We start from the raw sequence: 16,703 nt of genomic DNA, 5'->3' as shown, positions 1-16,703 counted from the left end.
TTATATAGGGTGTCCCAGTTATAATAATTAATATTTATACCACAGATTCCTACGGACATTTGGAACATAAAATGTTATAACACTTTTGACTTTTGAAACAAAAAAAAAAATTAGTGGTCATTTCATAAAAGACTATTACAATAAGGACAATTAGAAGTGTGATAGTGCATTCTAATAGGGTTCTTATTCAACCGTCAGTTGGTGGTGAGTTACATTACCAATGCCTATTGTATAATTCGAAATATTCCCGGTATCTGGGCCAAAATTCGCAGCAACTGGGTACGTCGTTGTTAGTGCTACATTGAAACGAACGGCGGACAATTTCAACATTTTTTATTAAAGGTACGCATTTTTTTTTCACTTTTACCCTTTTTTTACAAGATGGAAGTGCATTCGGCTTCTTCCCGGTAGGTACTTGTTACATCTACACTAGATCAGCTGAACGACGTTAGTCGCCTAGATCCAGGCCCGTAATGACACAAATTGTACGTTCAAATTTACAAAGCTGATTTGCGAGATCAATTGTCACTGGATTGAAAAATTGTATAACACTTTTTTGTTGTATTTTGTGTCAGGAAGCCATGTTTCTTTAATTATTATAAATGGGGCACCCTGTATATAGTCACGTATTTAAATACCTTCTCGCAACTATTACTACTTTTACTTAACTATTTGTTGTCTAATTAATACTTCTATTATTGATTAGTTATCAATTCATCACTATATGAACACTTTGTCACTTCTTCGCTTTATATCGGCTCGAACTCATTCTCATACTAACTCACTCCAGTTGCCAACCTACTACAGGAAAAAATCCCACGCACAGGTCCAAAAAATCCCATATTTTCTCGAAAAATCCCTCCTAGCGCAGGTCCAAAAAGTCCCATATCTTCTCTAAAAATCCCTCCAACTTATTACTATTATTATTTTTTAATTCGTTAATTTAATCGTTTATTCGAAAAAGAAATATACATTTTCACAAAAATATATATTTTTGTAAACATGGACAACTTTTCGTGTCGATAGTATAATACCGATAATTTTATTGTATGTAGTTATCTNATATATAAAGAAATTAATACATTCAAAGAAATAGGAATTGCATTCGCTACCGTGACGAAAAAGTACAGATGTAAGAAAGCAAGAGAAAATGATCACTCACTGCTAATATTTTTTTAAATAGGAATTGTTTTTCTAGCATTTATGTTTTGCAATCTTTAAACCACCCATGTTTATCAGGAATTTAAAATCACTAGATGTCATTGAACAAAGTTTGTAAATTGTCTACCGGCAGGGGGTGCCTGATGAGAGCATGTATAACTAGCAAAGGAATAGATATTAATATATTTCATAAATGATTATTACAATAAGGACAATTAGTATTGTGAAAGTGCATTCTAGTAGGGTTCTTATTCAATCGTCAGTTGGTGGTGAGTTACATTTCGTATAATTCGAAATATTCCCCGTATCTGGGCCAAAATTCGAAGCAACTGGGTACGGCGCTGTCAGTGTTGCATTGAAGCGAATGACGGGCAATTTCAACATTTTTTATAAAAGGTACGCTTTTCTTTTTCACTTTTACTTTTTTTTACAAGATGGAAGTGCATTCGGCTTCTTTCCGGGATAATGCCCACGTATGAAGTGGGCGAAACACGTGTCCCCTCAAATAAAATTGTTTGTGATAATTAGGGGTGAGTATTCCTTTTAATTTTTAATTTTTGAGGTATGTTTCGTTGTTATACCCACTCTGTCACAATGGTTGGATATATTAGCTACTTATAGTATATAGCTATATATATTTGTGAGTAACTGTATATTTATTTCTTCTATAAGTAACTGTCAAATTTTATTTTCAGTCGAAAAATTGGGCTAATTTAACAATTAAGATGCTTTGGGTATATTTTATCTTTCAATAATTTTCTCTTCAATTTCGTTTTCTTGTTCTTCGTTTACTTCACTTTTTTTCATGCTGTTACGAAAGTTTCTTTCATCACCTAAAGTGGTTTCTAATAAAAGCAATTCTTTCCCCGAAGTATTACAATGGTCTTTCTTTTGTTTTTTTTTTGCTGACTTTTTTCGAGTTTTCCCTAACATTGCTATGCAATTTACCACAAATTTCGTTGACAATTCAAATTAAATTCCCTTCCATTGTTCAATTCTTACTTTTATCTGAATCATTTTATTATTTAGATCTAGTAAATATGTTTCATAACCTATAAGTTGTGTTTTAAACGGGACAACTTAAACGGTAAACCTCTAGGAACAATAAACACATAATGCATTCTTATAAGATTGTTCTACGAGATGCCATTTTTGAGTAAACAGTATTTTGGGATCAGCCGTCAGTTAGATTCCACATCACTGTTAGTAGACTTAACTAGTTCTGAGATCTAACATCCAAGGATTTTTTCTATTTTCCTAAATTGNCCATACAATGATACGAAAACAATATACAATTCAAAAAAGTTCAAGACAATTTATCGTAGGGACTTGAGCAGGTACCTGCAGGCTGCACCAGTAGACTTGAACGCACGTCGCCGTCGTATATCAACCGTTTCATCGTACAGCATTATACGATTATAGCTGACAAAATTTTACGTTTACAATTAGAAAAATGAGCGCCTTCGTAATATAATATCAGGTCAACAAAATCAAACAAAACCAACCAGAAAATGGCAAATTACAAAAAATCCCGCAAAAATAAGGAAAAATCCCTTTATCCCTCGAGAACCTCAAAAATCCCTCGAATCAGGATAAATCCCTCGAATTGGCAACACTGACTAACTCTATCTCGCGACAACTATTTATGGAGGCTGGTCATGTTCTGTAATGATCGAGTGTATGCCGTCTAGAAACCTGGTCTTCTTAGCCACTGTGTATGTTGGGTTGCCTAAATACGTGAAACAATATGTTTGCGTGTTAATTACTAAGATGCATTTATATAATAAATGCTAACATACTTGTGCGAAAGCATTTTTTCCCGGTCATTTTGGACTGTATAGTATAGCAAATAAATTCTCGAGGCCTTTGTCGGTCGAGTGACGTTGCGGTATTCATTATATTACTGAACTAGACCACATGAGGCAATTTTGTGCACCACTTCGGAAGCCAACACCACATCCTATACCTCCATTTGCCAACACAAAGCTGTGAATCTAGACGGCTCAGTGAGTTGTACTCAACTTAGCTAATTGCCGGGTCTTTATATCTCGATCGATACTTTCTATAGGTGTTTAAAATTATTAAGTATATCAAAAACTGTTAACTTCGACGAGAAGCTTGTGACGAGGAATTTGTTTGTCACTAGTTTCAAGGCTTTCGTTTTTTCCGTTTTCTTTTGTAGTTCATGAAAAGGTAATGCTGCCCACGATTACGTCGTGTTCGCGTTTACTACACTATTCCAGGTAGATTGATTAAGAACCTTATTGTACTGATGTATTAAAAGTGTATAGATTATTTACCAGTCGTTATTTTTGAGAAAATTAAAAAAAAACTACGTATTTTCTAGTCGGAAATTAGCCTTCTGGAAAACAGCGACATGTCTCTAAAAACATCAAAGAAACGAAACCGATATTATGATAACCACTGCGAAAACTTACCTGTTATTGACGTTTTACTCGAGTTGTATGCTTAATAAGTTTTGTTTTTTAAAGGCTTGAAATATTTTTTATTAAATAATACACCAAGATCGACAAGTTAACTGGTTCTGATTAGAGAGATTTTACCCATTTTGTAATAATATTCAGAATATGAAAGCACTATGATTTAAAACTACTATATATTAATTACTCTCGGCAATAAGTTCAAAAAGCTTCCAGGCGCATCCCAAAACTTTAATAAAGCCTTCTATGTTCTGTTTTTATTGGCATATTTTTTTTTATATTTTGACATTTTTATATATTTAATGGAAAATACTTTTCTTGGTACACACCGAATACATGTGTAGTACGTAGATATTAAAAACCATCAGAAACAAAATTGTTAGAATTGGAAACTGTTCTGTAACATTATAAAGCATTTTTTTCTTTATTTATGCTTCTGTAAAGGATGTTTCATAAGGAGATTACTGGTGGCATAGTTACTTAAATGTAGATAAGGATTACTTTTATATTATGCAATACAATTAAAAACAAATATTTCACCGTTTGGATTTCTAGTTTTCATATATCTAAAACACCTTTCTTTTTTTGAGTAGTTTCTCTTGTTAATATATATTTCTTCAGTCAGATTGTTTTTGATTTATTCCGGAACCTTCCCGTAGTTTTCTTCTGTTACAGCCTTGTGTATATATGTGTAACCTTTTATCTCATGTCTTGTTCGTTGAACGATTTATGGCTCCGCGGTTATCAGCGTCAAAGATGTAAAAAGGTACCGCACCATCGATCCGCCGCCGCAGGCTACATTTACAGAAATGTGTACCCACTTTATTTATTTTTTTTTTATATATTTTGAATAAAAAAAATGCTTTTTTTAACTGGGTTCCTACGATTGTAAGTACACGAGCTAAGAGTAGATATGTAACATGCAATGTGCATAGTCCAAACATAATAATAACAATAATGAAAACTGAGAAGACCAGGAAAATAATGATGACGATGATAATGAAAACATTATGAAGGATATATACCATACAAACATCCAAATACACATGAATAGTTCATTATTTTATTATTAACTAAAGAATAAAAATAACTTCAATTTTTAATCATTAATTTTTTAAGATTATCTATCTGAAGGAAGTTTAAAAAATTCATAAATATTTTCATAAATAGGGCAGAGTAATAATATATCTAATTTCTAATTATATGTAGTAATAACCCCAATTTCGAGGAAGAGTCTGGTAAAAACTCTTGTTTGTTTTTATTAAAAAATATGCTTTAGGATCGATGTAGATTTTCTTAAATAAGATAAAATACAGGTATAGAAGAGCCACACATCGTTTCTAAAGAGAGAAACAAGCACATGCGGTTTAGTGATCAATCAGTTTGGCAATAGACTAAAGTATTATTTAAGACTGTGGTGTTCTTAATTTTTACGTTTTCTAGTGGGTGTAGTATTTTACTTTTAGCTTGCTTACAAAGTAATTTAACATAATGTAAATCCAACTGGTAGTTTTGTTCAATGTACAATATCAAACTTTGCCTGTATTCTTTACCTTATTGCTTTATACAAGAGGTATTTTCAGTATTTTATTTGTTAATTTTTTATAATTAATAAATGTTTTTTCAATCTCGTTTTAATTAAACATCTACTAGAACCTACATAAACAATATCACCATTTTTACAGCTTACTGAATATACCCCAATTTTCATCAATTTTTGTAGCCTTGATTTATTATTCGCAATTAAAGACATCTCTACCCCTTTATCTGGATTCAATTATTCAACAAAATTTTTTAAAAAGTTAATACCGATAATGTTAATTAACGATACATGTATATTTTCTGCAGAAAAGATTAAGAACTTTAAAATCTCGATCCACATTCCATTGACTTGATAAATTGCTAATCAGAAGTAAGATATTCTCAATTTACTTATCTTTTTCAATGCAAATTTGCAAATTGAACTGCTGAAATTGCGTCTGAAACAAGATATCCATTTAGGCGTTTCTTTTACATTCGACTATTAAAACATTGCTAAAGGCATACGGATCATTCTTAGTAATAGAAAAACGCTCATAATCCATGCCGAGTCTTAAAACATCAAAATTATTTCTTCGTAATTACAATTTTACTCTTGACTGGTTTTCAAGAACATTGTAAGGGTGCTTGTATGTAAAAAGTCCACTTCCAGTGATGATATAAGGATAAAAGGAAAGTTTTTGTAATTTTCCTATTCACTTTACTCTGCTCCCATTCATTTTCAAAGGAGAAGTGCCTGTGTAACGGAACAAAAACGGTTATTAATTAACATAATTTATAACTGTCGTCGCCGGATAAAAGCTCTTAAATCCGACAATTCGTTGGAACATTTTTACTAATTTATTCGTAATAACAATTTCTTTATTAAATACTGCGACACTGTGGCAGTTTAACGATTACTACAAAAGGAGAATGAAGAGCGCAATAATTTTAATAATCCATATAAACGAAGTGGAAGTCATTGGCGTAACCAACAAGAAGATATGTCCTAAGGCACGCAAATCTTTTAGGTGTGGAGCTTGCATGTTTACATACAGGGTTCTTCAAACCGAGTGGTACATTAGACGTTTAATAGGGAAATTAAGCGCGTAAAACATTTTTAACTAAAATAATGTCAATGGGTAACGGGTTTTCCTTGGTAGAAAAGCGCGTTACCTGAATCCTATCTACTACTCTGAGGGAGCGACTTATTGCACTCGCTGGTGTGTTCGAAGCTGGGAATCGCTGTTCGGATGATCGCGCAATTTTGGAAGCTGGGCGTGGAAACCATGCTACCTCCCTGGGATTTTTGCACATGGCTTGAACCCCAGGGGCCCGTTATATTTTTTATATTTGATTATTATTTTGATATATATTTATCATCTTGATCTGCTGTTCATTTATATAAAGAGAACTTTGAGCTGTCTAGGTGATTAGGTAGACTCAAGAACCAACTCATTTTGCTACCCCAAAGTATTTTAAAATTTTTTGGGCTTTTATCTTTTTTTTAAGGGTAGTGCCCGAGTTTTGTTTAGCGACTAAATTCTGTTTTCTTTCAGTTTTACAGGTAAACCTTGTTCTCTTTAAAAGATATTGAATTGTAGAAACTAAAGATTTAAATGCTAAATATGTAATAAAAAACTTAGAACTAAACTTCCAAAAGAAAGTAAAGGTAAAAATTATTAAGCAAGATTACTTTTAAAAGTCGACTACGTGATGCCATACCATTTTATTGATTTATGACTGCAATCAATGCTACTGATAATCTTGTACTCTACGATGCATAAGGGATTCTTTATATTTTCTGTTGTAGCCCTGCTTATTTTAGGAAGTGACAATTTTACTTTCGTGCATTGTTATTATTATTACCACATCATCCATTTCAGCACTAGCATGATTTCGCTGCTTCTTCAGTCGAATTCATCAGTTTTTAGCTTCTCAAATAATGGCATTTGTTTTCGGTTTTGTCGTACCATGCCGCAATAGCTTGTTTTGTTTTTGACAGAGAAGGGCTTGTATAAAAGTTATCCGTAATTTAGTGCCTAATAGTCTTGCAACAGTTGCTCCCGTAACTTGCGCATCCTGATTCTCTTCGGCTTACACTGGTTGTTTTACCCGTATATATGATGAAATCTAAAACGATATCCGTTTCACAGTCACAAAGAATGTGTAGAAATTTTATTCTGAAGCGATATCTTTTATTCTTAATATATTGTTTAAAACTCAACCTTTCTTTGAGCAATATCACAATCTCATCCATAACTATAAGTTCTGGAGGGGATAAAATTGGTTCTGAAATTTTCAATTTCTGCAATAACTGGTCAATTTTATACAGACGATCATTCAGCGACACATCCTCGTTATTACAAAAGTACGAAAAATTGGCGTAGCAAATCATCCTGAGACGAGTACTCCTTTATTTCAAGTTTCTTGACGAGTGATATTATAGTTATTGCAAGGAAAACATACATTTCTGAAAGATTAATATCTTCCCAATTTTTAGCCCTCGGCTAGGCAGCATACCTTCTTTAACAATTATATTTACTATTTCTTCCTAGAACAGGCTTAGAAAATAATCTAATACTCCTTTTGACTCCGGAGCCAAGCTATCATTCTTCAAATCACTTTCACATTGGTCAAATTCGTGTATTCCAGGGACAAATATACTCTTGGGACAAAACAATTCCTGTTCATTTCGCTGCAAAGTAGCTCCCTAATCTTCTAATCTTGTGTAACTTGTTCAGGCTCTTTTACCTTTGAGGAGGCTTCAAATGACTTCAAAGCTAACACTTTCACTTCCCAAATCAGATGAGTACTCTCTTCTGCTATCTTGAAATGGCTTTTCCTCACCAAGATACAAAATGTACTCATCCACAGAGTATACAGTTTGGCTAATCTCACTATCGTCCAAGTTACGATAGGTGAAATATTGTTCACCCTTTTATTTATGTGTTAGTCTTTCAAAGGCAGTAGTCCAATGGAGGCGTTAAATTATAACACTTCCTTTTGATCTTATAAACTATAAAATGTGTTTTTCGTGTTTTTATATGAAAATTATACTTACACTGTGTAAACGAAGCACACTTTTTACCGACTTCAATACTGGTGCGAACCATCGAAACTGGATATTTTATAGAGTAGCCACTTCGCACCATTGATTTACAACTCAGTTATTGTACAAACACGTTTTCATGGAAGAGTAGCACTAATACGACTTTTACGACAATATAAATAAGCGTCTACAGTCATCCCCTAATGTATCCCTCTATTCCGCAGTAGTAGTAGTAGTAGTGACACACGGCAACAACAGCACTCACGAAGTAACCGTAACCTTACGATCCATAAAAGAAGAAATTATTAAAAAAATAAACAAAAAAAAATAAGAAATAGGAAGCAATTTATTAACCACGAATAGAAAATAGACTACAAGAGCATCCATACCACTGAATTAGCGCGGCTTCTCCCAGCAGGATCTCTGTGGATAACCGGAATGAGGATTACTAACTTCCAAGTAGTTGGGTACGTGTCCATGATAATGACACTTATAATAAATTAAACACACCATACACCCTAACAAATAACATAACTACCAAAAGACGTAAACCAGAATAGCTGATGATGTTAAACATTGAACCTTTACCACTTTCAAAGCGTAAACACTTGTACATACTAAAAAACTGACATGACATGACGCATGAGGTAAGGTAAAATTACCGATATCAAAAATCAATATTAATAAATTAAGCTAATATACCTTAGTATTTTTTTTTAAGAATTCCAATGTCTCCTAACTAAGTACTCTACCTTGGAAAAGCTCTATATTAGAGGGCAGAACGTCGGTGGAATTAAACAATTAATATAGAACATTTCATCCCTTTATATCTGCTTTTATTTGAAAATATCTTAATGTGTCATCGGAGAAGATAGTACGTAAGATAATTTTTAAATATTTGTCAAATTAATACAATTTCGCTGTAGAATTAGAACAAATCGGAATATCAGAATAGTAAAATAGGAATCATTGGTGGATGTATGAACAAAACCTACTGTTAATATTGCTCCAAATATTAAATTCGTGCCGTATCAATATAATCACATCTCTTGTGGGAGGTTTATATGATTAAATGCAACACATCAGCTTTTCACCGAATGAGGTCGACAATAAGTAGTAGTAGTAGTAGTAATGTTGCGAATAAAATATATACTTGCATAACTACGTACTTTTCATTTTTATTTATTCCACTAAGGTTGGTTCCTTGTGGTCAATTACAAATTTTAGAAAATATGGTAAACGCTAATATATACACCTATAAAAGATTTAAAAATTTAATGTGCGCATTGTTTCGAATATTTTCAATCTGACAACACAATTTTTATCCACAAAGAGCCTTCAGAAAATAATAACAGGTATAACAAAAACAACGTATTTTTCACATCACAACCGCAAATCTATTCGTATAAGGAGTAGATTCATTGAAGTACCGATTGATATCTTTACTTCTGTTTTTTTGTTGTTTACATTAAATTGAACTTTAGGCGGTCCATGTCCCTTCATTTCAAGACTTTCTTCATAATTGGAAACTGCTTTAAAGTTAAAAGCTTTAGAGCGTTTGTGTGTATACGACGTCGTTCAAAGAAATAGTAGACTTGATTATTTCCGATTGAAATCGATTCAGTTTCGAATCGGGCTATCGACATTATTGCATCCAAGGTAGATATGTAGTAACACATTTTTACTCCATGGGTAGTATATTTTTTTCCTCTTCTTATTACCAACAAATTTATTCTTAAGTCATAAGGCAATAAAGTAAATTTCAAATACGATCAGCTGCCTCGAGCCCAGAAAACATTACCGAAGCGTTGACGCTCGTGTTTTAATTTAAAAAATAAATACGATAGTTATAGTTGAAAAAAGTTTGCATTTTATTGGCGAAATTGGGAAAAACAGTTGTAGGTACAATACATTAAAATTGGACGAAATGACTATAAGAGAAAACCGCCACTTATTCAAAATTATACAAAATCGATCTCTGGGTCTTTACTAACGTGGATATATATGATACCTGAATTATTAATCTTTTGGAAAAGTCGGCTTCAGCACAAGCCCTTTCGGCGCACCCGACTTATACCGGAGTAAATTCAAACGAATTTACTGTCAATCTAAATATACTCAGCAACCCTACCTCTTGGCTTTACATAAAAAGTTTCTCTTCAAAAGCCTCCCCTTTTCTCTCAAAATCATTCAGACCACTGACAGATGTCTTTTTGGATGATTATTCGTGAAAAAGATACTTCTATTTTCTTCATGACATGACGAATGTGCTGTTCGTCTTACTTGGTGGAGTTAGGGAGTTAGTATTAGCGACAGCAACTGAGTATTGGTTCAGAAATCGTTCGTGTTCGTAAACCCCAAAATAAAATTACCTTCGCTTTCCAGGCGTTCTTCTCGCTTATTTTGACCAAAATACATCTTACACAGTAGATCTACTGTGAGGGAGAGGATGCTCGTTACAATTTTGGGATTATTAAACAAATCTTGAAGTAACTTAAACGCATATCAAGATAAGAACCGAAATATACAGCTGATCAAACGTATGAAAATGGTAAACGCCGGATAGTTGCCCAACTTTTCAAAAAAGCTTATTAGAAAATATATGTACTTACTAAGAATAATGCAATCTGTATATCAAAACATAGGTTCTTTTTTTTACAGTAGTTTATTTTTGTTAACACAATATTGGCTCTGGGTAAATCCTGTTTTATTTGACCTCTCAACATATGGAGAATTATTTACTGTAGCGGATAGTAGCCTAACGTTAAAAATGCTTTGAAGGATACTTGCCTCGTGCAGTGATATACGTCTCACAATTAGTTTTTTAAATAGAAACTAATTTACTAAACTAAAACTAAATTATAGAAACATGTACTTACAACAAAAATAGTCACCAAACTTTAAATTAGGTAAGTCACGATATTAATCAATTATCATTATTTATCTTAAAGATAGAACAACATCAATTTTGACATAACCATTAATTATCACCAAATATTCCGCAAATTCCAGATATTTTGTTGAGTGCTTTTAGCTTTGTTATCCAGTTTCTCGAACGCAAGTGATACGGTGTGGTGCGCCTAGTTTTCGTTTATATTTGAGAAACATTTTGCTTACCTAGATTGAACGCATGAAAAACTTGCTGTTTTTTATTTAAAATAAGTTATAGTCATAATGAGTTGGAAACAACACCAAACGAAAAAATCTGTCTTCGTTGAATGAAGAATTTGTAGTTGCAGATACTTGGAACGTCTATCCGTAAAAATAAATAGGGCGACTATCCTTTTTGATACGGATACATGCCCTTTTTATTTAAATAAAAACTATTTATCATAACATAATAAACAGTGCAATATAAACTCTAATTCATGCAACGAAACAAAGAGCTGTCTGAAACTAAAATCAATAGTAAAAATATTCAATGGAAATCAGTTCATCATCATAAGGTCGTCAGTCCTAAGACTGGTTGGACACTTACCTCCACTCTTTCCTATCCTGAGCTAAACTTCGCATTTCCCTAAAACTAGCACATCCCACATCCTTAACTATTTATAAACAGTTATCCAATCTGAGTCTACCATTACTCCTCCTAACTCCTGTTTCTGCCTGTAATGGCCTGAGAAGGTGTCCTATCAACCTATCTCGTATATTTCTTATTGACTTCCAAAGAGTCCTTTGTTCTCCTATTCTTTCTAATACCTCTTCATTTCTAACCTTTTCTATCCACGTTATCCTCATCATTTCTTTTCCGCCGCGCTCAATGTCCATATTTCACACCCGTATCATGCTCCAAACATACACTTTTAACAAGCTGTTTCGAATTTCTAAATTAACCGTTCGCGAGCATAGAAGTGACTTCTTTTTATTAAAGGCGACACGACCCTGCGCTATCCTTATTATCAATATAATATATTCGTCTATCAAAGCTTCATCGCGGGATATTTTGTTCACACAAACAAAACGCATGCGCCTACTCCAACGGCTTATATGGCACTGAGGTCTGCGGAAAAGGCACTTATAATTATATTAAACATACCTAATATAGTGTATTGCCCCCGGTGCATGTAAGGCAATTATCTGGCTGTTATCCAATGCAGTATTCCATTAAGCGCGCCTTACTCTCTAGCGCTCTTGCCGTTGAAATTGGAAGAAAATGTTTCCAATAAAAAATGACCCTGACCACCTGCGGAAAATAATTTCAGAGGTGGCGGACTTCCGGATATATATATACACCAGCTGCCTTATTTTAAACGGAACACCCTGTATACTATTACATTTTTAAATTAAGCATCGATTTTAATGTCCAGTTAGTTAAGCATACCTTTTGCCTGCGCGGTATCTTTTTGGAGTTATATAGTAATTTCTAAAAAATTTGACGTTTGTGGTACTTTACAAAAATTTTAGTATCTCGCAAAAAAATGCGGCTTTCGCTGTTGAAAAGAGCATGAAACACACTTCACTTTTATTTGTAAAAATTTCCTTCAAACCACATTAAAAAACACTATTAATTTTCAAATTTTAGGTGTTCTCAATAACTCATTTTTTTCAAATGGGAAGCTATGTTCATTTCGACATCGTTGGATACAAAATTAAATTCTCTTTCGATTTTATTAAGATATACAATTACTGTCATAAAAGATCGCCGTGATTTCATTAACAGAATTTTTTCAAAATTGTCGAAGTGAATAAAACTCCAATATAAACAATATTTGGAACGAACTTTATTTACAATTAATTATTAAATATGTATCGCGGTTGTTGTAAACTGTTCATTTTCATTTTGAGAAAATTCTGCTCGTGGAGTTACGGCAATCTTTTATGACATTAATTGTTTGTGTGGTGTTGGGTTTAAGTAATTTTATCAATAATTAAACATGACAGCATGTATGTTCGGCTATGAACCCATGCCGCCTAGGATCTATCCGTTTCCTCTGCATATTACAAAATAATTAATAAATCGCAATTATTTTGAAAAGCGTAGAACCTAATAAACCTTAATAAAATCGAAAGGGAATTGATGGAAAGCCAAGTGCGTTTCATAGTCTTTTTAATAGCAAAAGCCGCATCTTTTTATCGAGTATAATTGCCGAGATATTAAAATTTTTGTAAGGTACTACAAACGTCCAATTTTCTAGAAATTACTAAATAACTCCAAAAAGGTACCACGCAGGCAAAAACTATGCTTAATAAACTGGACATTAAAATCGATGCTGAATTAAAAAATGTAATAATATACAGGGTGTTGCATTTAAAATAAGGCAGCTGATGTATACTTCCGGTATATCCGGAAGTCCGCCATCTCTGAAATTATTTTCCGCAGATGGATCATTTCACCAGGGACATTTTTTATTGGAAACATTTTCTTCCAATCTCAACGGCAAGACCGCTTGGAGCAAAGTGTGTCATACTACTGCTACTGCGAAAATGGACAACTAATAAAATGCTTAATTTGTAGGTCTCATAACTTCATATTAAAAATAGTTAAGCTTGCTTTGCCTTCATGACCTTTTTTTCTCAATGAAAGGATAGTAAAGTTCAGCTGGGATGCTAGCTACAGAGAAGTCAGAATAGCGTAATCATTTCTTGATAAATAGGTACCTAAGTAATGAACCAGTAAGAAAAACTGAAATTCTAATTCATTTTGTGAGTTTTTGGAAATGGCGAAATTATCTTTACCACATTTGTATTTATTTTTCATAATTTGTGCCTGTAATTGTTGGATAATAATAAGTATAATTAACCGTTTCTCAGTTTATTTAAAAAACAAAATTAAATACAAATTTCCAATAATGACATTTTCATAGTGGGTAAAATGTGAATCCTAAATGATCTTGAAATTGCCCGCAGACATAAGTGATACACTTTGAAAATTTTAATTAAATAATAGTACCTACTCAGACAACAAAATGCTCCAAGTTTTAATAAGTTGTGTGTTATAAAAGAAAGTATTTAGTTCGTTTATTATTTAATACAAATTTTGCAAAACATTTGTTAGTTCAAAAAATTTTAGCTTTCTCGACGATTTATTGCCGATACAAATTACATCTGCAGTAGAAAATTGTAACAGATTCTTTTCTCCTAAGCATTTCTACCTTACCCGATACGGTTCAAGAACTGACATATTATTTATGGCCGACAGCCCCTGTGGCACATTGCATAAGTGCGATACAAGCACACTACTACCTTTCAATTCAAGAATTTGCCTTTGACTACTAAATCATGTATAAAAACTTTTATCTTTTAACCCAATATACAAACAGAAGTTGTATATTTTAGGAAGTTTGAAACTTGTATTTTGCTTAAATAACTAACCACTTCGATCCAAGGGAACATGAACCTTGACGAAGCTCTTGTACAAACTACAGTGGGTGAATCGGCTTGCGAGTTTCGATGATTAAGGGAACTGGACCGAAAGAGAAACCATACTAACTCCCTGAAAGAGAACAGCAGCTCTTTCAATACTCAGGATGGCAGAGATCATGAAGATCGGTAGGCATTAATGCAGTCTGTTGGCCTAAAGCTGGAGACTTCTAGAGTGGAGGCATTAGAAGAGTACATACAGAATCGGTGGAAGGTTATTCGGGGGTAGGTATTGCAATGCGTGAGAAAGCAGGGCAAAGTCAAGAAAGTTATTTACAAAAAAGCGATAGGATACTCATGGTTAAATTAAACTCGAAGCCGGTAAAAACGGTAATAGTGCAGGTCTACATGCCTACATCATCTTATAATGATGAAAACGTAGAAGCAGTTGATGTTGTAATGGAAGACATGTTAAGCTTAGTGAAAGGGAGGGAAACCTAGTAGTTGTAGGAAACTTCAACGCAGTAATAAGGTAAAAACTCTGCAATAGCAGGTTCTTTTGTATTAGGAAATAGAAATGTTAGGGAATTTAAGAGATATAGGGTAAAGTAGTAATAATATAAGAAATGAGGCAGGGTTCATTTTGGTAGAAAATAAGGAAAGGACAAGTGGATAGAATATTTAGAGTACCTATACGCAGGTCATGAGCTCAAAGATATATTAAAGAAGGAAGATAGTGTGGATATAGATGAGTTAGCTTATCCCATTATGAGAGAAGAGTTAAAGAATAATGAGGAGCCATGTGTAGATAGGATACAGACAGAAATTTTAAAACATGCAGGACAAGAGGTTAGAGATCGTATATTCAAGCTAGTTAGTCACATTTACAAGACGGGGAAAGTCCCATAGCTTTATAAACGGAACGTAGTAGTAACCATACCCACAAAGAGAGAAAGTTTTAGAATAATTAGCATAACTTTCCATGCGTCAAAAATCCCGACTAGAATTGTACAGAGGAGGATGGAATAAAGGGCGGAAGAACTATTAGAGGAAGATCAGTTTGGGTTTAGAGGAAATAGAGGAACGCGGGAACCCATTCTAATTTTACGGGTAACAATAGAAAAAACAATAGAAAAGATTTGTAGATTTCTAAAACGCTTTTGACAATGTTAAATGGAACAAAATATTAAATATACTTAAAAATATAGGGAAGAGCTTCAGAGATAGAAGTATTTATAGTATTATAGAAAAATATTTCATAGTGTTCGTGTATACTGTAGCGAGCACGAGTGTGTTTGTGTGCGATCGTGCACACATGTGCGTGAACGGCTTATCGATTCGCTGACTAGCCTCGGGCGCCTTTCTTCATGTGCGCCGTATTTATAAATGTGTGTGTCGTACCTGTGTTCTGGGAAAGCATCTAAACAGTTCAAAGAAAAAAATAAACTATCCGGATGTTTCCAGAAAGTAAACAAAAGAGTATTTAAGGGAAGCGACGATCGCCGAGGTAAGGAGAAATAAATTACCGTTGCAGAAATGAATCGAGAAATAAATTGACAATGATAGCAGTGAAATAAATAGCTCAGTGAATAGTTATATATCAACAGTAGTGTAAATAAATAGAATAATTCATAACCTAAGTTTAGTAGTAATTTTGTTAAACCCACGAACATTACAATAGGCACGTATGAGATTTGTATGCATAATGTGATCATAGGGACAGCATTAGACAAAAATGCTCATGTCGCTACATCCTCATATACTCTTACCACGCACATGATTCAAAGGCTATTGACAATATTGTACCACGACAAGGATAGTTTGTATAAAGAGCAACAGGCAGTTATAGGAGCTGGAGCTGCAACATAGAGAAGTAAATATTAAGAAGGGAGTCAGACAGCGATGCATACTGACACCGTTACTTTTTAATATATACATCGAAGACGCAATCAACATCATTAAAGACAGCACAACTGTAAGCTTAGATATACGGGGGCAAAATATTATTATGCATAGATGTGCAGATGATATAACAGTATTGGCATGTAGTAAGTAGTAGTTAGAGATAGCTTTAAATAAAATGAAATGACAAAATAGTATTGTATGAAAATAAATGTTAAACAAGAATACTGGATAGTAAGGGAAGATAAAGTTAAGAAAGAGCGAATATAAAGCGAAAAAATTCGGTATTTAGAAAGTGACTCCGATTGGTTATATTCACCAGAATCGAA

At 33.4% G+C, this 16,703-nt stretch overlaps 1 protein-coding gene across 1 annotated transcript in view; it reads left to right on the top strand.

Moving 5' to 3' along the window:
• Positions 1 to 16,703, top strand: part of LOC108737620 (transmembrane and TPR repeat-containing protein 1-like) — a 254,778-nt gene that overhangs the window by 51,982 nt on the left and 186,093 nt on the right. The window lies entirely within an intron of this gene.

Source organism: Agrilus planipennis, unplaced genomic scaffold (genome assembly GCF_000699045.2).
Source record: "Agrilus planipennis isolate EAB-ADULT unplaced genomic scaffold, Apla_2.0 scaffold87, whole genome shotgun sequence".
Taxonomy (NCBI): domain Eukaryota; kingdom Metazoa; phylum Arthropoda; class Insecta; order Coleoptera; family Buprestidae; genus Agrilus; species Agrilus planipennis.
The sequence above is the reverse complement of the archived record's forward strand: the minus strand, read 5'-3'. Positions and strand labels throughout refer to the sequence as shown.